This window comes from Lissotriton helveticus, chromosome 3_1 (genome assembly GCF_964261635.1).
Source record: "Lissotriton helveticus chromosome 3_1, aLisHel1.1, whole genome shotgun sequence".
NCBI classification, from domain to species: Eukaryota; Metazoa; Chordata; class Amphibia; order Caudata; family Salamandridae; genus Lissotriton; species Lissotriton helveticus.
Window position 1 is genome coordinate 1,547,095,170 of NC_136061.1, and position 16,361 is coordinate 1,547,111,530.

Consider the following 16,361-nt stretch of genomic DNA (forward strand, 5'->3'; position numbering starts at 1 on the left):
TCGTGACCTGCTTCTGGACGTCGCAGATGCCCCAGAGCCCACGTGACAGCGGAGAGAAGCTCCTCGACGACCACCTGATTGCGCCCGACATTGCCTGGTTCCGTCCTGGTTCCACCCTGGTCACTGCTGAGTGACCCAGACTCTGTCCCCTCTGCTTTCAGGTACCCTTCGACTTGAGTCCACCCTTGGACTCCACCGGACACTTTATCTTCAACCCGCCTGCAGCCCTTTCAGCTTCAAGCACCAAGAGCCTGCGTGTCAAAACCCGACGCCACTTCGACCCTGTGCACCCACTTCCTGTGGGTGAGGTAACTTTGCTCCGCCGGTGTTCCCACACTGGTGCACATCTCTAGGGTCTGTGTGTTAAGTTTTGTTCCTCTAGGTTCAGCGGAAGTGTCCTTAAACTCTAACTTTACACTTTTTACGCACCATTGGTTAACATTGGTGCATGCGTGCGCTTTCCGCACTGCTCCCGAATCCCGAGGGCCATTCCCGACTTCAGCACTGCTTGTCCTGACTGCTCCCAGTGATTCCCTAGACCCTAGGCCTAACCACTGTTCGATTGGTATCTCTTATACCACTTGTTTAGTATATGGTTTGAGTGGCCACCCGCCCTCATCCATAATTGTGCAACTTGTATGTTTAAACAGTGCTTTTGATTTAACGCTTGTGCCCCTTTATTCATAAAGAATACTGGGGATTGTTTTTAGTAATAAATACATATATTTTTATAATATATACTTGTGTGGTGTCCTTTCATTTGATATTACAGGATTGTATGTGGTAAAACAGCTCGCTTAACACGACCTCTTAAGTTAAGCCTTTAGGCTGCTTAGTCCATGCTACCCCTAGGATAGCTTGTCTAATAAGATTGACTTACAACCAGACACCATAAGGGATTGTTTGGTCTGATAATAGGTGGTTCCAGAATTGGAAACATCACCTATCAGGCCAACTTCTCACATTGGTGAGCAGCGGTGCGGATTTGAGCTTGCTGTTGTTTTACCATTGCAATCTTTGTATCAAATTGAAAGATCACATCAAGTACCTCTAGGTACATATAAATCAAAAGCTTAGCATATTAAGTTCTACTGAACTTAGTAGTTGTAGATTAAAGGGATTAGCACACCCTGACTACAACTCACTAGTAAGGTACAGTAGGAAAACACTTAGTGTAGGTAGGTGCATCACTTACACCACACTAGAGTCATGTCTGACACAGGAAAAGCCTCAGGGTCTACTCCTGTGACAGTTGACCTTACCCAGGCAACTTTCAGCTATGACAAACTAACCCGAAAGGACTTGGTTGCCTTGTGCAAATCAAGAGGGTTAAAAAGGGGCAGAAGTCCCACCTGCCAAATCCTGGTAGGCATCCTAGAGCAGGATGACTTAGAAAGGGCGAAGGAAGCTTCCCTAGAGACAGGAAATGGAGGGAACCCCCCTGTAACTGATCCCCCTCAGGAGGAAGATGAGGAGGAGGAGGACTCAGAAGTTGAGGACCCAGAAGATCAGGATCAGAGGGGTAGCCAGGTCCCAGTTGCCAGGCTTAGCCAGGCCAACTTAGACCTACTGGGGAATGGAGAGAGCCAGCACCTCCCCGGATCCCATCATGTTATTCTCCCAGGCAACAGAAGAGTGAGATCTCCCTCAGGGGACTCTCATATTTCTAGTGCCTCCAGAGAATCACAGAGAGGCATGACTGCTTCTCAAAAGCTAGAGCATAGGGCCAGAATGAGGGCTGTCAAACTCCAGATAGAGAGGGAGGAGGTAGCCTTGGCTCAAGCTAGACTTGCCTTGGCAAGAGAGCAAAAATTGTGTGGCTTAGATGCCACTGGTGGCAGCAATATTCCTAAAGAGAAACCCAGGTCCTATGATAGTAGAAACCTGACAAAGATTGTGCCCCCCTACAAGGAAGGGGATGACATCCACAAGTGGATAACTGCTCTTGAGAGAGCCTGCATGGTACAGCAGGTTCCTGAGGAACAGTGGGCAGCAATCTTATGGTACTCCTTTTCAGAGAAAGGGAGAGATAAGCTCCTCACTGTCAGACATGAGGATGCAAACAATTACAAAGTCCTGAAGAGTGTTCTGATAGATGGGTTTGGCTTAACCACTGAACAGTACAGGTTGAAGTTCAGAGACACCCAGAAGACACAGACTCAGGACTGGACTGATTTTGTTGATTGTGCAACTAAGGCTCTGGAGGGTTGGCTACATGGCAGCAAAGTACATGACTTTACAGGATTGTATAATTTGATTATGAGGGAGCAGATCCTAAGTAATTGTCAGAACCAGCTCTTACACCAGCACCTGGTGGACTCTGATCTGACCTCTCCCCAAGAATTGGGAAAGAAGGCAGACAAGTGGGTCAGAACCAGGATTAGGCCTAAGAATCAGGACAGTAACCAGAAGAAGGAGTCTACCAAGCCTCAAGATAAGGGTGGGGATAAAAATAAAGAAAAGACTTCCCCAGGGCCCCAAAACTCCAAAGATGGGGGTGGGTCCCAAGACACTTCTTCAACTGAGAAAAAGCCTTATTGTTATGCCTGTAAACAGGTTGGGCATTACAAAACAGACAACTGTTGTCCCAAGAATAACAATAAAGAAAATATACCTCCAAAGCCAGCTCCAACACCTCCTGTTACTGTCAGCAGTAATCCCCCAGGAAGTGGGAGCACACCCAGGAATCTGGGTGGGTTTACTTTTGGAGCCCAGGAGGACCCTGGCCTATCCAGGTCCCCCTCCCCAAATGATCTTGTTTATGAGACTGGCAGGGGGTTTGCCAACTTCTCTGATTGCCCAAATACTTTGAGCAAGTATAGACAAGAACCCATCATCAATGGTTTGAAAGTTGAAGCTTTTAGAGACACGGGGGCTAGCATCACCATGGTGGCTGACTGTATAGTCCCCTCTAAGCAACTTTTACCTGGTGCCACATACCAGGTGACAAACATTGATGGCATCAAAACAAATCATCCCATGGCAGTAGTAAGTCTCAGCTGGGGAGGTGTCATTGGCCCAAAGAGAGTGGCAGTGTCATCAAACTTGCCTGTGGACTGTCTACTTGGAAATGATTTGGAAATCTCAGCCTGGGCTGAGGTTGAACAGGAAATCCATTTTAGAATGGTAAATTCCAATGGAAAGGTTAGTGGGGCTGTAATGGCTACAGCCCCAATCCAAGATGTCCTTCCTGAAAAGGTTGGTAGGGCTGAGAAACTCTCTGCCCCATCTTTAGCAAAAGCTCTTCCTGAACAGAATAGCAAAGCTGTTATGATAACAGCAGAAACCCAAACTGAGTCTCCTCCTGAAAAGGTTGGTGGGGCTGTGATGGCCACAGCCCAAACTCAAACTGATATGTGTGTTGTGAAGCCTGAAATGATGGATAACTCCACACAAACTGAGAGCATGGAGGAGGAAGAGAAATCTCCCCCTCACCAGACTTTAGGACAGGATCAGCCTCCTCAGGGAACTGATCTTACCCCTGATGAAGGAACTGCCCCAGAGGTTGTTAGGCCTGGCCTGACAGAGCCTCTGATGGCGGTGGACCCTTCTCAGGTGGGACCCAGTCTGGAGCAGGTAACCTGCCCCTCTCTACCTTGCCTTAGCCAGCCCAGGGCTGCAGAGGACAAGAAGGACAGTGAGACCCAGAGGGCCCCCTGTCAAATAAAGCACCCCCATCAACAGATTAGGGGCACCAAAACTAGTAGCCCCAGTGAGGTGAAAACTTTTAAAACTCCTGAGGGAGCCCCCTTAAAAACAGTTAGGGACCTCCCACAGATGGATTCTGTTGGGCACAGCCAAACCTGGGACCCAAAGGGCCCAAACCTGAACTGTCCCTCCAGCAAGCCAAACAGAGGGACCCAGCCTCCAGCTTTAGGTAGCCAGAGGTTGACCCTGAGAGCACAGTGCAACTCAGTTAAAGAAAGAAAGGCACACATGGTGGAAGATAATTGGAGGAAGCTAAGCCCTAAATTAGTAGAGCCTCACTTCAATACTCCATATCCAAACCAGCCTTTGACTTTGCATAAACACACCCAAGGTAGGGATTCCCTATGGTGGAGACCCTCTAATACCCCAAGGGGAGGGACTGCTTAGTGGACCATGAGACAGGGGGTACCCATGCTAGTGCAGGTACTTCCTTAAATGGCCACTCAGGCAATATAGGCTTACCTGGCCAAGGATAGCCTTATCTCCTTTCGTTTGGGGGGGGGGTTATGTAGGAAGGTGGCTACCTGACTATGGTTACCCCAAAATGTTTGCCTGTGTTTAGCTGGTTTTTTGACTTAGTTGACCTGGTTCCCTGCTAATCAGGGCCCCAGGCCATCTGCTCTCTCTGTAAAATGGATTCCATGTACCCTAGGTACATACCACAATTGGAAATGGACTCCTTGTCAGCCCCTGTATAATGCACTATAGGTGCCCAGGGCATAGGGGCCACCAAGGCCTACCAGGGGCTGCAGCATATCTTTTGCCACCCCTGGCTGGTTCTTAAATTGACACAACTGGCTGATCACTCAGCTGGGGTAAGGTGGTGTAATCACCCCTTGCTTAGATATAGTATACCTATATCTAAACCTATATCTGGACACATATTAACCTGTGAGCCACTCCTATGGAAGGCCTCATCAATCCTGGAGGCAGAGTGCGTGGTTTCATGTGAGATGGAGCTCTAGCATGAGCTGAGCCTGTCTGCAGCTGTCGGGAACAACTCCCTAAGCTGTTTCAGGATAATGCCATACCATATACTCTTAAGTGCCTTATAACCCTCGCGGTTATATAGCAACTTTGGTTTGGCTTTATCAAAACATGTCGTGTAAGGTGTCATACGATTTGGAATACTATCCCCTCGCCAGTTCTGGCGACGGGGATAGCATTCCACCCCTCTAGAGGGGTAGGACATGTTGCTTTACTTAAATGCGGTTAATTTCTCCAAAGACCTTAGATCCACAAAATGGATGCCTCTGCCACAGACAAATGTCTGGACCCCTGCAGCTGACCGAAACTCGGCCAAATGGGTCCTGGACAAAGGGTTTCCTGTCACAGGAGGGTGTCACCGCCCTCCAGACAGGAGATAGTGGATTGTAGCAGGGAGGTTTGAAAGAAACCAGACACTGCCTGGGGCGCACAAGGCTGCCCCTTGCATAATCCGGCCAAACCGGTTCTGGGGCACTCCAGCCCTCGTGCCAGGGCGGCCTGGATCAAGGAAGGGGGTGTATCCACCCACTTCCTGGGTCCCACCCATAGGGGGGGACCTAGCAGGTAATCACGCCCCCCAGATTCGAATAAGAGTGGGAGCAGTGCCAATGCACATCAGATTTCCTGGAAGAAACATTAGAAATGAAACTCTGGACCCTTGGACCTCCATCTCAACGTGGAAGCCCGAAGAATCTCCCTTGTGGTCAAGGAGTGACCACCCTGCAGCAGCAGGCACCATCCAGCCCTCGACGTCTACTTAGTTGCAGTTCCCGCCGGAACTCGAGCGACTGAGATCGACGAGATCAAGCTTGCCTGCCGTCCAACAGCCCGATCCACAGTCCCTGCAAAGCTGAGACCCGTGGAGGCGACCGGAAGCGTGGGGCACGCCATCTTGAATTGACCACGAGACGCTGACCGTGCAGCCCACGAGTGACCCTCGAAGCTGTGCACCGGGGTTTGAGAAGCCCCCACCCTGAGCTACTCTTGAGCCGAAGTTCAGCCCTCCACACTCGACGAGTGCTGCGTGGGGCCCTTCTGCTCCATTTGGCTCAACGCGTTGGCCCGGTCACTTGCCAGCCGGCTAGTGGTCCCTGTGCCGACGAAACTACAAAGAAGACTCGTGAATCTGGTTGCTCCAGATCCACACCAGCTCCCCTGAAAAGGAGCCCCCACTCTGACCTTCCTGGTTCGAGTGAGAAGCAATCTCCCGGTTCCGCGTGGATTGCTCTTGCCAAGTGTTGTTTGCTCCAAACTTGAAGCCGACAGCGCCGACGGTGAGAGCCTGCGTGGGACAGATCGTGACCTGCTCCTGGACGTCGCAGATGCCCCAGAGCCCACGTGACAGCGGAGAGAAGCTCCTCGACGACCACCTGATTGCGCCCGACATTGCCTGGTTCCGTCCTGGTTCCACCCTGGTCACTGCTGAGTGACCCAGACTCTGTCCCCTCTGCTTTCAGGTACCCTTCGACTTGAGTCCACCCTTGGACTCCACCGGACACTTTATCTTCAACCCGCCTGCAGCCCTTTCAGCTTCAAGCACCAAGAGCCTGCGTGTCAAAACCCGACGCCACTTCGACCCTGTGCACCCACTTCCTGTGGGTGAGGTAACTTTGCTCCGCCGGTGTTCCCACACTGGTGCACATCTCTAGGGTCTGTGTGTTAAGTTTTGTTCCTCTAGGTTCAGCGGAAGTGTCCTTAAACTCTAACTTTACACTTTTTACGCACTATTGGTTAACATTGGTGCATGCGTGCGCTTTCCGCACTGCTCCCGAATCCCGAGGGCCATTCCCGACTTCAGCACTGCTTGTCCTGACTGCTCCCAGCGATTCCCTAGACCCTAGGCCTAACCACTGTTCGATTGGTATCTCTTATACCACTTGTTTAGTATATGGTTTGAGTGGCCACCCGCCCTCATCCATAATTGTGCAACTTGTATGTTTAAACAGTGCTTTTGATTTAACGCTTGTGCCCCTTTATTCATAAAGAATACTGGGGATTGTTTTTAGTAATAAATACATATATTTTTATAATATATACTTGTGTGGTGTCCTTTCATTTGATATTACAGGATTGTATGTGGTAAAACAGCTCGCTTAACACGACCTCTTAAGTTAAGCCTTTAGGCTGCTTAGTCCATGCTACCCCTAGGATAGCTTGTCTAATAAGGTTGTCTTACAACCAGACACCATAAGGGATTGTTTGGTCTGATGATAGGTGGTTCCAGAATTGGAAACATCACCTATCAGGCCAACTTCTCACAATTGCTCTTGACAAAAAAAGGCCCTATTGTATGTGCGTTCTCAAACCCTGGATTATGTGGGTCCCCCATTTCTTTCGTCGCTGGCTTGCTGGGGGTGCTGTATCAGCCAAATCTGGAATGAAGTCTTGAGATGCTTGCTGTATGTACGTTTTTGGGTGTGAACCTTAGGTACTGCCAGCTATCGCCAACGTGGCACAAATGTGAAATGGTTGCTGGGCTGGATCCACTCAATCCTAAGGCTGTGAAGCATTGCTGTCACCTGTTTCTACTATATTGTCCAAACACCCCTTATATCACTACTGGCCGAAATCCACCTTCAACACTCTGAATTGTGCAGCAGCAAAGAACCGGTCAGGCACCAAAAGGATCAAAGGTGTCGAGGGAGGCAAGAATTCTGACAGAGGGCGGTCAGTAGCTCACAGTGTGAGTTCAAAGGTCTCATTGTTGCTCTGGGGGGCACATGTGACCCATACTTGAGTCGTCAAAAGGCCCTTGTATTACACCTTATACTTCCATAAGGATCGATCACCTCAAGAGCTTCACAATTTGACTTCTGATGAGCCCTGTTGAAGCCTGTTAGCCAACATAATTCACACTCATTCATAGAGGTGCCTGCACCATGGTTTCTTGGGCACCATGCTCAGTCCATACCCCGCTGGAGCCTTCTAGCAGAGATGAGTCCCTCAATGGTAGGGTTTCAGAAGGGTCAGATTCTGGAATTCTCTAGAACTGCGCCACTGATTCTTCAGAAGATTGGCTCTGTCCAAACCTATTTTCAAATCCCTCTGTATCACAATGGTAGAAGTGGATGTGTGTACTTCTACCTTTGACTTTTGTGCAAAGACCAATGTTGGTGCAGGTATTCAAAGACCACATTGTCAATAACTGAGTCTATAAAGATGCAACCCCCTTTCGGCTTCAAGTTCTCCCCACCAGGAGCTGCCTCATGAACCAGTTGCCTCCACTTTGGGTTTTCCATCTGCCCTTGTGACTGAGATTGTATTGTACGTGATATCCACTGGTTCCTCTTCTTCCATAAGTCATTGGTGAGGCCATGAACAGCCTCCATTAAATGTAACCAGATAGCGGGGCAATAGAATTCTACATGTTTGGCATCTGTGCAGGACATACCAGTCAACTTGGTGACATTCTGTTCAGGGTCTTTAGGCTCTGCCCATCTCCGATGTGACGATTGAAAACGCATTGGTTATACATCGGCATTCGTGGCAGATAAAGAACTATGAGTTGTCTGTCACTTTTTGCCTTATGTGTGGAAAATGTGACATTTAGAGAGTATTTTTTATTTTTATTTTTTTAATTTTTATTGCAGATACACAAGGAGCCAATAAATGGAGCAGTCTGAAGGTACAGTAATGCCTCGCATCCAGTGCGGTTCACTTATCTAAAAGAGATACACAGCCGTGTAGCCCACATCCCTGGGGTTGGGCGGCGAACAGAATTAGTGCGATATGCGTTCCAGAGCTGAGCTAGCTGTAGGCTTTTCTTGGCGATTCCTGTGTCTGCTTTTTTGTTTTATTGATAACACAGTAACAAAACCCCCCTCCCCCCTCCCCAAACCTCCCCCCAGAAGGACAGTAGAAGACATACAGGCCGGGAGCCTTCACAGTGTTCAGATATTTAAATCTAGAGATACATTGGTTACGCACCCTCATCCCTCCCCCTTCCTCACTTCTCTCTCGTGTGTCCGAATGGTCGCATCCCTCAGAGCGGTGGATTACGGCTCTCGACAGGATCAGCATTGTCAGTCGTGAACCTAAAGGCCAATGTAGTGTGTCCCCCAGTTGCTTCCCGTTTCCCCACCATTTGAAAGCCTCCTATATCCCCCCATCCAGCCCATGGTAGTGCCTCCATTTTGAACAAACCCTACGGAATTTCTTTGGACAGCCTCTTGCCTTATAGGTGACCCTCTCTGCCGCCATATATAGGTCTAACCCTCGTCTCCACTCCTCCAGATCCGGTGGGTCCGGCGCGCCCCAGCATTTTGCGATGTCTCGTTTGGCAACCACCAAAGCAAGGACTAGGAAAGTGAGTAGTGGGCGAGTCAGGTCCACCTCATTTGTCATTCCAAGTAACGCTAACTTGGGGTCCCGTGGGAGTGAAGCCTCAAGGACATCCTCTAGTTCCCCAAATATCTGGGTCCAGTAATTCTGTATTACACTGCAGGACCACACTGTGTGAAAAAAGTCCCCCTCCTCCTGGAGGGCACCGGAGGCAGCGTGGCTTGTCTATCTTCCCCATCTTACATAGGCGCACTGTCAAAGTATGTCCTATGGAGAAAGTTGAATTGGATAAGTCGTAATCTAGATTTAATTGCTACCTCCCGGGGATGCATCAGTACTATCTCCCAGTCTAAGTCTTCCATCTCCCCCACCTCCGCCTCCCAAGTGTGCCTAAGTTTGTTCAAGTCGCCCAGCATATGGTTAGTCAGTGTTTTGTATGTCAGGAATACCGCCTTTCCCGCTATCCGTTCTTGCAGGAGCCTCCCTTCCAATGGCGCATATTCGGGAAGATCCGTGAGCGTAATATGTTGGGCTATCCAGGCATGCCTCAATTGAGCATATTTGAGATATTGTGTGTTGTGCAGTCCGAACTCTGACTGAAGGACTTGAAACGATTTCAGCTCCCCCCTGGCTATCACATCTCCTATGGTGGAGATGCCGATATCATCCCACCTCTTGAACCCTCTGAGCTTATGCAGCTCGGTTAACCATTGGCAGTGCCACAGTGGTGTCTGTCGTGTGGGCTTCCTCTCCCACCCCATGCGACGCGTAGCTCTATTCCATGCCCTAAGTGTTATAGACGTGGCTGGAAGGAGGGAGGCCCTTCTGCCACTGCCGTACAGATATTTTAGTATGGTATTGGGCGCCAGTTTAGTCCTCTCTAGGGCATACGTTGGGTGGTCTGCTGGTGTATGGAGCCAGTCGTTGATCGGGGTCAGATGCTCCGCCCAGTAGTAGGCCTCCAAGTTCGGGAGTGAGATCCCTCCGCTATATTGATGTCTCTGAAGTGTGGACAGGGCCACCCTGGCCTGCTTACCCAGCCACAGGAAGGATCTCAGATCCGCATGGATCCTGGCGAAGACTGCCGCTGGTAGTGGGTAGTACTCATTTTGTAGGGCATATAAAAATTTCGGTAGAATGATCATTTTATACATAGCAGCCCTGCCCAAAAGTGTCAGCGGGAGCTGCCTCCAGCGGTCCATATCTGCAACTGCATTAGATATGATCCGTTCCAGATTTCTCTGTCGTGAGAGGGTCTCATCTGCAGTTATATACACGCCCAGGTATTGGAAGCCCTCCGTTGTTGTCATCAGGTCCTCCGGGAGCCTCCCCCATTGATTTCGCCCCCCTGGGTCGTAGAGTATAGACTTGTGCCAATTAATTTGGTGGCCTGCCATCTGTCCGTAGCATGCTAGCTTTCGATATAGCTCCGGTATTGTGACCTCCGGTTTAGTGATGTAGAGCAAAACATCGTCTGCATATAGCGAGACCTTTTCAGAATTTAGTGCCGCGTCTCCACTAGCAAAGCCATGGATGTCCTCGTTATGTCGGATTCTGGCTGCGAGCACCTCCATGGCCAACGTAAAAAGGAGAGGGGACAAGGGGCAGCCCTGCCTAGTCCCCCTCTGGATTTGGAATTCCCTAGGTAGCCTCCCGTTGACCCTCACTCTGGCCACCGGGCCAGTATATAGCAACCGGACCCAAGCAATAAACTTTGGCCCAAATCCAAACCTCTGGAGCACTGCTAAAAGGAAGGGCCAATGGATTGCGTCAAACGCCTTTTCGGCATCCAGGGAGAGGAACCAATGGGGGTCACCTCTTCCCCTCACCTCCTGGAGCCAGTTATGGGCTCTCCTCAGATTCAGTTTCGTTGCCCTATCAGGTAAGAAGCCCGACTGGTCTAGGTGCACGAGGTCTGTAATGACCGTCCTCAGACGGGTAGCCAAGATGGTTGCCAGTAGTTTCACTTCTGTATTGAGCAGAGAGATCGGCCTGTAGGAGGCACAGTTATCTCTCGGTTTGCCCTCCTTATATATCGGTATTATAGTGGCCATTGCAAGTTCCGGAGGGAGCCCTCCATACTCGTAGGCACCCGTGAAGAGGCCCCGAAGATGCCGGGTCAAAAGGTCTGCCGTGCGTTTAAACAACTCTGCTGGGAAGCCATTCGGGCCGGGGGTTTTACCAGGTCGGAGTTTGGCAATAGCATTGGTAATATCATCAGACGTTATGTCCGCTTCCAGTGCCTCGAGGGCCTCAGGAGGGAGGGTCTGCAGAGCCGTCCCCTCCAAGTACTGGAGGGCCACCTCAGGGGTAGCCAGGTCTCGAGCAGCGTAAAATGTCTCATAATGGGTCGCGAAAGCTTCTGCTATCTCTAAGTCGGAGGTGACCACCTTTCCGTCAGCCGTAGCGATAGTATCTATCCATCTTACCGCCTGCTCTTTTTTGCTAAGCCATGCTAGTAGCTTTCCAGACTTGTCCCCCACATCATATAGTCTATGGAGGGTGGCCAGGGCTTGGGTCCTGGCCTCATTGGTCACCAGTTCCCTATATTGTTTCTGGGCATCTAGTAATCGTCGCAAGGTGACGGCAGTCTTATGAGTACTGTACTCTCCTTCCCGACTCAAAATGTGTTGTTCCAGGGCTGCTACCTCCGCTTGTTGTCTACGTCGTTCCTCACCTAGTCTAGAACGGAGTCTGTCACGTAGGACCGGCTTCAAAGCCTCCCATAGAGTGACTTTCGAGTCCACTGAGTCTTCGTTCTCGGCGATGTATAGTCTAATGTCAATTCTCACGCCTTTGAGGATTACCGGATTTTGAAGATCCCAGGCCGCGAGGCGCCAGGATTTCAGGTCCCTACTCCGGTCTTGGCCCACTTGCACGTACAAAGGAGAGTGGTCAGATACTCCCCTGGCCCTGTATTCTGCAATATCCTCTACCCTCAAATAGTGTCGGGACATAAAAATATAATCCAGGCGCGAAAGTGTCTTGTGGGCCCCAGAAAAATATGAATATGCGCATTGTGTTGGGTGAAGCCATCGCCAGACGTCAGTTAACCCTACAGTAGTCATCTGGTCACACAGTGCAGTCCCATGCCTCCCTTCACCTGTGCCCCCCGATCTGTCTAGGTTGATGTCCATGACGTCGTTAAAGTCTCCACCCACTACTTGTATCGTGTCTGCCGTATCTAGGAGGATGTTAGCCAGCGCTGTATTCGTGCATGCCTGCAGTTTGGGTGGTGCATAGATTGATATCAGGGTATATGTGCGTCTGTTCCAGGTGCCTTGCACACCCGCGTACGTACCTTGTGGATCAATCCACGTGCGAGTGATGTTGAAGGGTGGGGATTTTGTAACTAGAACTGCCACTCCCCTAGAGTCGGACGTGTATCCCGCATGTACTAGCACTCTGTATCGGCCTCTGGCTATGAAGGCGCACTGGGTACCTTTGAGGTGTGTTTCCTGCAGGAAGATGACATCCGACTCACTCCTTTTATATAAGCATTCACTAGACCTCTCTTTACCTTGGAGCCCAGTCCATTAACATTCCACGTTAGGAAACTCAACCGTCTGCCTGTCCCTCCCAAAGTGTCTATGTTGTCTGCCATAGGTACACGTTATGACCATGTAGGACCCAATCCCCGTACGTGACTGTGATGTAGAGGGATGGGGTGCTTGACTTTCCCCGTACCTGTGTCCTCTGTGTTCCCTCCCTGTCCCAACCCGAGTCCCTACCCCAACAAACTTTGAAACCCTTTCCCCCCTCCCCCTCCCCACCTCCCTCCCCTTCCAGATGTGCCCCATAGCAGGACATGACTTTCCGTAGGAGTAGGCCTGTCGCCCTCCCACCACACCCACCCTAACACACACCCAAACTCCCTACCAACGGGTGAAACAAAACAAAAGGGGGAGTGTCCACTTGCGTGCTTCCCTGCGACGTGCTGCTTCTCCAGTTCTTCTATCTCACCAACATATCGCGAGTCCATCCATCACACCGTGCATCGGGATAGGTAGTGCGCATCGTGTCTTGAGTCAATTGCCCCTTAGGATTTGGAGCCTTGAGTCTCCGATTCAGGCGCACTATGCTGTCCAGACAGGTCCTGTTCCAGCACACGAATCTCCTGAACCAGTGGGTGATCAGCTTGCTCCCCGTATTCTTCCTCCTCCCCACCTGACGAGCGACTGTCCAGGGCCTCGCCCTCCGAGCGTGCCGTGGCGTGCAGTGCGGCAAATCTCGATCCTGATGCGGCTGCACCATTTGGAGATGCGGAGCGTCCTCTTCGCAAAGACACCGCACCTCGACCTCTGTAAGGCGTCGCTGGGTTTTGCCTCCTGGATCTCCTGGATTTTAGCCTCTGCGCCTTTGGAATCTCCCAACGGGTCGCGTTCCTCGCGGACCTATCCAGGTGATCTTGTCTGGCGAGTTCTCTACTGTTAAGAATCGGCCGCTCCTCCAGCCAGTGCCAGGCGTCCTCTGGGTGGTCGAAGAAGAGTGCCTGCTCATTGTAGATCACCTTAAGTTTAGTTGGAAACAGTAGCATGTATGTGATTTTCAAGTCTCTTAGTTTGGCCTTCACCGCATCAAAGGATCTTCTCTGCTTCTGCACCTCCTGGCTATAATCCGGGAATATCATGATGTGTGAGTTTTCAAACCGGATTTCTCCCATCTTCCTCGCTTCCTTCAATATTAAATCCCTGTCAGCAAAATTTAGGAATCGGGCAATTATCGGACGCGGTCTTGCTCCTGCTGGAGGTTTTGCGAGGAGGGCCCTGTGCGCCCTCTCAATTATGAAGCATGGCGAGAAGGGAGCTGCTGGGAACGTGTCCATCAACCACGTATGCAGAAAGGATACCATGTCTGACTTCTCAATTTCTTCTCTAAAGCCGACAAAGCGCAGGTTGTTGCGTCGGGCTCTGTTTTCGGCGTCGTCTACCTTCCAGAGGAGTTGGCGATGTGAGGCTTGCAGCTCCGCCATGTCCTTTCGGAGGGTTGTGATCGAGTCTTCTGCCTCACCCATCCGTGTCTCGCTGATGTGACCCTGTCGGACAAATTGCGAAAGTCCTGTCTCAGGAGAGTCACTTCCACACCCACCTCGCCTATCTTGACCTCCAGCGCCGCCCTGGACTCCTGGATATCGGTACGTGAAGCCTGTATGGCCTCCATCAGTAGTTCAGTGTCGGAGCGTGAGCCCGAGGTCACCGGAAGGCCACCTGACGCGGCGCGGCAAAGTTGTCCATTGGGCCCGGCTTAGGTCCTTTAGGTTGCACTTCTTTTTTCCCCATATTGTAGAGGGCTGCCGCAATTCGGCCACTCCGCGGGCGGTCCGCCCTTCTCCCAGCAGGCTTCAGACGCAGTTTCACGTTGCGTCGCCCCACAACTTGCGGCCCAAGCCTCCTCACCGGTGTTACTCGAGGTGCCGCCCGTGGGGGGGGGGGCGGGCGGGGGGGGCCCTCCGCCTCCTCTCCGTCGACACTCTCCTTCCGATGCCCGGACCTCTGGGTACTCAACTCCAAGCCGCAGGACCCTGGCCGCTCGAGGGTAATTCTCAGCTTCTCCTGTATGTCAGGCCGGCCTGCAAGTAATCAGACACGGCTCTGTACCCCAACATTCGTCGCGGAACCAGGGACAGGTATGTCCTCCCGCGCCTCTCAAGCATGTACCTCCCGGTATTTTGCTCTCCCGAGTCCTTCGACCTTTCCCAGTGCCTTAGTATCCCTGGACACCTCAAAGACGAGCACGTGTTGGCAGTCCCTCCAGGGCTCGGGCGCGCTGGCACTGCGTGGTGATCCGGTTGTGCCCACCGGAGATTCGGGGCCCCTTGTCTCCGGAGCTGGAGCAGTGAGTGGCCCTGGACTTTGTGTAGCACCACTGCCTCAGTAGCGGGATCCCAGCGAACGAGCCCTAGTCGTGGAAGCCCCCAGACTCTGCCCCACTGCCTCTCTCCTCCACTGTATCGGGTGTCAGGCGCAGCCTGCTGCCCCTTTTCCTCCGCTCCGGGGGGCAAGTCGTCGCTGGGGGGGGGGGGCCGAGGTCGTAGAGGCCGTCCCCGATCTGCTGCCTCGCGCCCCTGGACCCGGGCGGGCGCCACCCACGTACCTCGATCACCTCTCCGTGTGGGTGAGCGCGTCGCAGATCGCTTCACGGGGACTCCGCTCTACATCAGGTCTCTCAGTCACCACCGGTCACACAGCGCCAGCCGAGCGGGAGCCGAGATCGGGCCTCCCAGCTTCGCTGGCGGTAAAGTCAGTCCCCGGGCGCCATCTTGGTAAAGTGCGGCCCTCTATTTTTGTGTCCTTCAGGCGTGGGAGCAGGTGGGGCAATTCCGGGAGCCGCTCTGCATGGTCAGGCCCCTCTCCTCCAGGACCCACTCGCGGTGACTGCAGGCGGCGAGGCAGAGATCTCGTGTGTCCTGAGTCTCTCACCCCCGGACCCAGGCGGCGGCCATCTTAGTGTAGTCGGGGTTACCGAGCAGGCAGGTCCGGAGCCGATTTCTCCCGCAAAACACCACTGTTTCGATTTTTTTGCCTCCCTCCAGTGCAGGGCACGGTTCAGACGTCTCTTCGCCGAATTAGGGATTGTTGTGGTCTGTATTTCGCCGGATCATGAGGCAGCCGTGCAGGAGCTCCGCAGTTGCACGTCCTAGCCGGCCATGCTGCTGGCCACGCCCCACATCTCGAGAGTATTAAGTGCTTGGAGAGCCTTCTCTTCCCCATAGTTAGGTAGAGAATTACAAGAATACCTGGCAAAGGACATACTTCAGTTGGTGGCCTTGTCTTTGCATCGTAACAACACACACTCTATATGTTTTCACTGTCGGCCATCAGGCATATGCTTATTGCTCACTTCCCACTAAAAATGGCTTATGAATCTTCTTACATATCGATGCCAGAGTCCGACATGTCCAAGATAGTCAGCATGGACTGTGACTGAACTAGCCTGGCTGTCTATGGAGATAAATAGATCTTGTCAAAATGGCGCTTGCAGGCTTTCCCTTTTGATGAAAGATCCTCAAAGGCCTTCAATAGTAGGAACCAACATTCCAGCGCAGAAACAGAGCAGTGCCTGTAGCAACATTTCATTCCATTACCTCAGTTCCGCCATCTGTGATGATGGAGTAACCTCACCCAGGTAGCTCCCTCATTGGCAAAGGGAAGCAGCTGCCTAGTATACCTCTGTTGAAAACCTGGATGGGAACGTTCCACCCAAGGACGAAGGAACATGGTTAAGAGCTTCAACAGTGCGGCTTTATTTCTACTTCACAGCCTCTGACGCAAAGATGAATTGGTCATTTTCACATTCCCCCCTCCCCTCCCTTCACTTTATTAAAATTTCTGTGTATAACCGTCCGTGAGCCATGGACCTCGACACTGGCAAGAGAATGTCCCTTT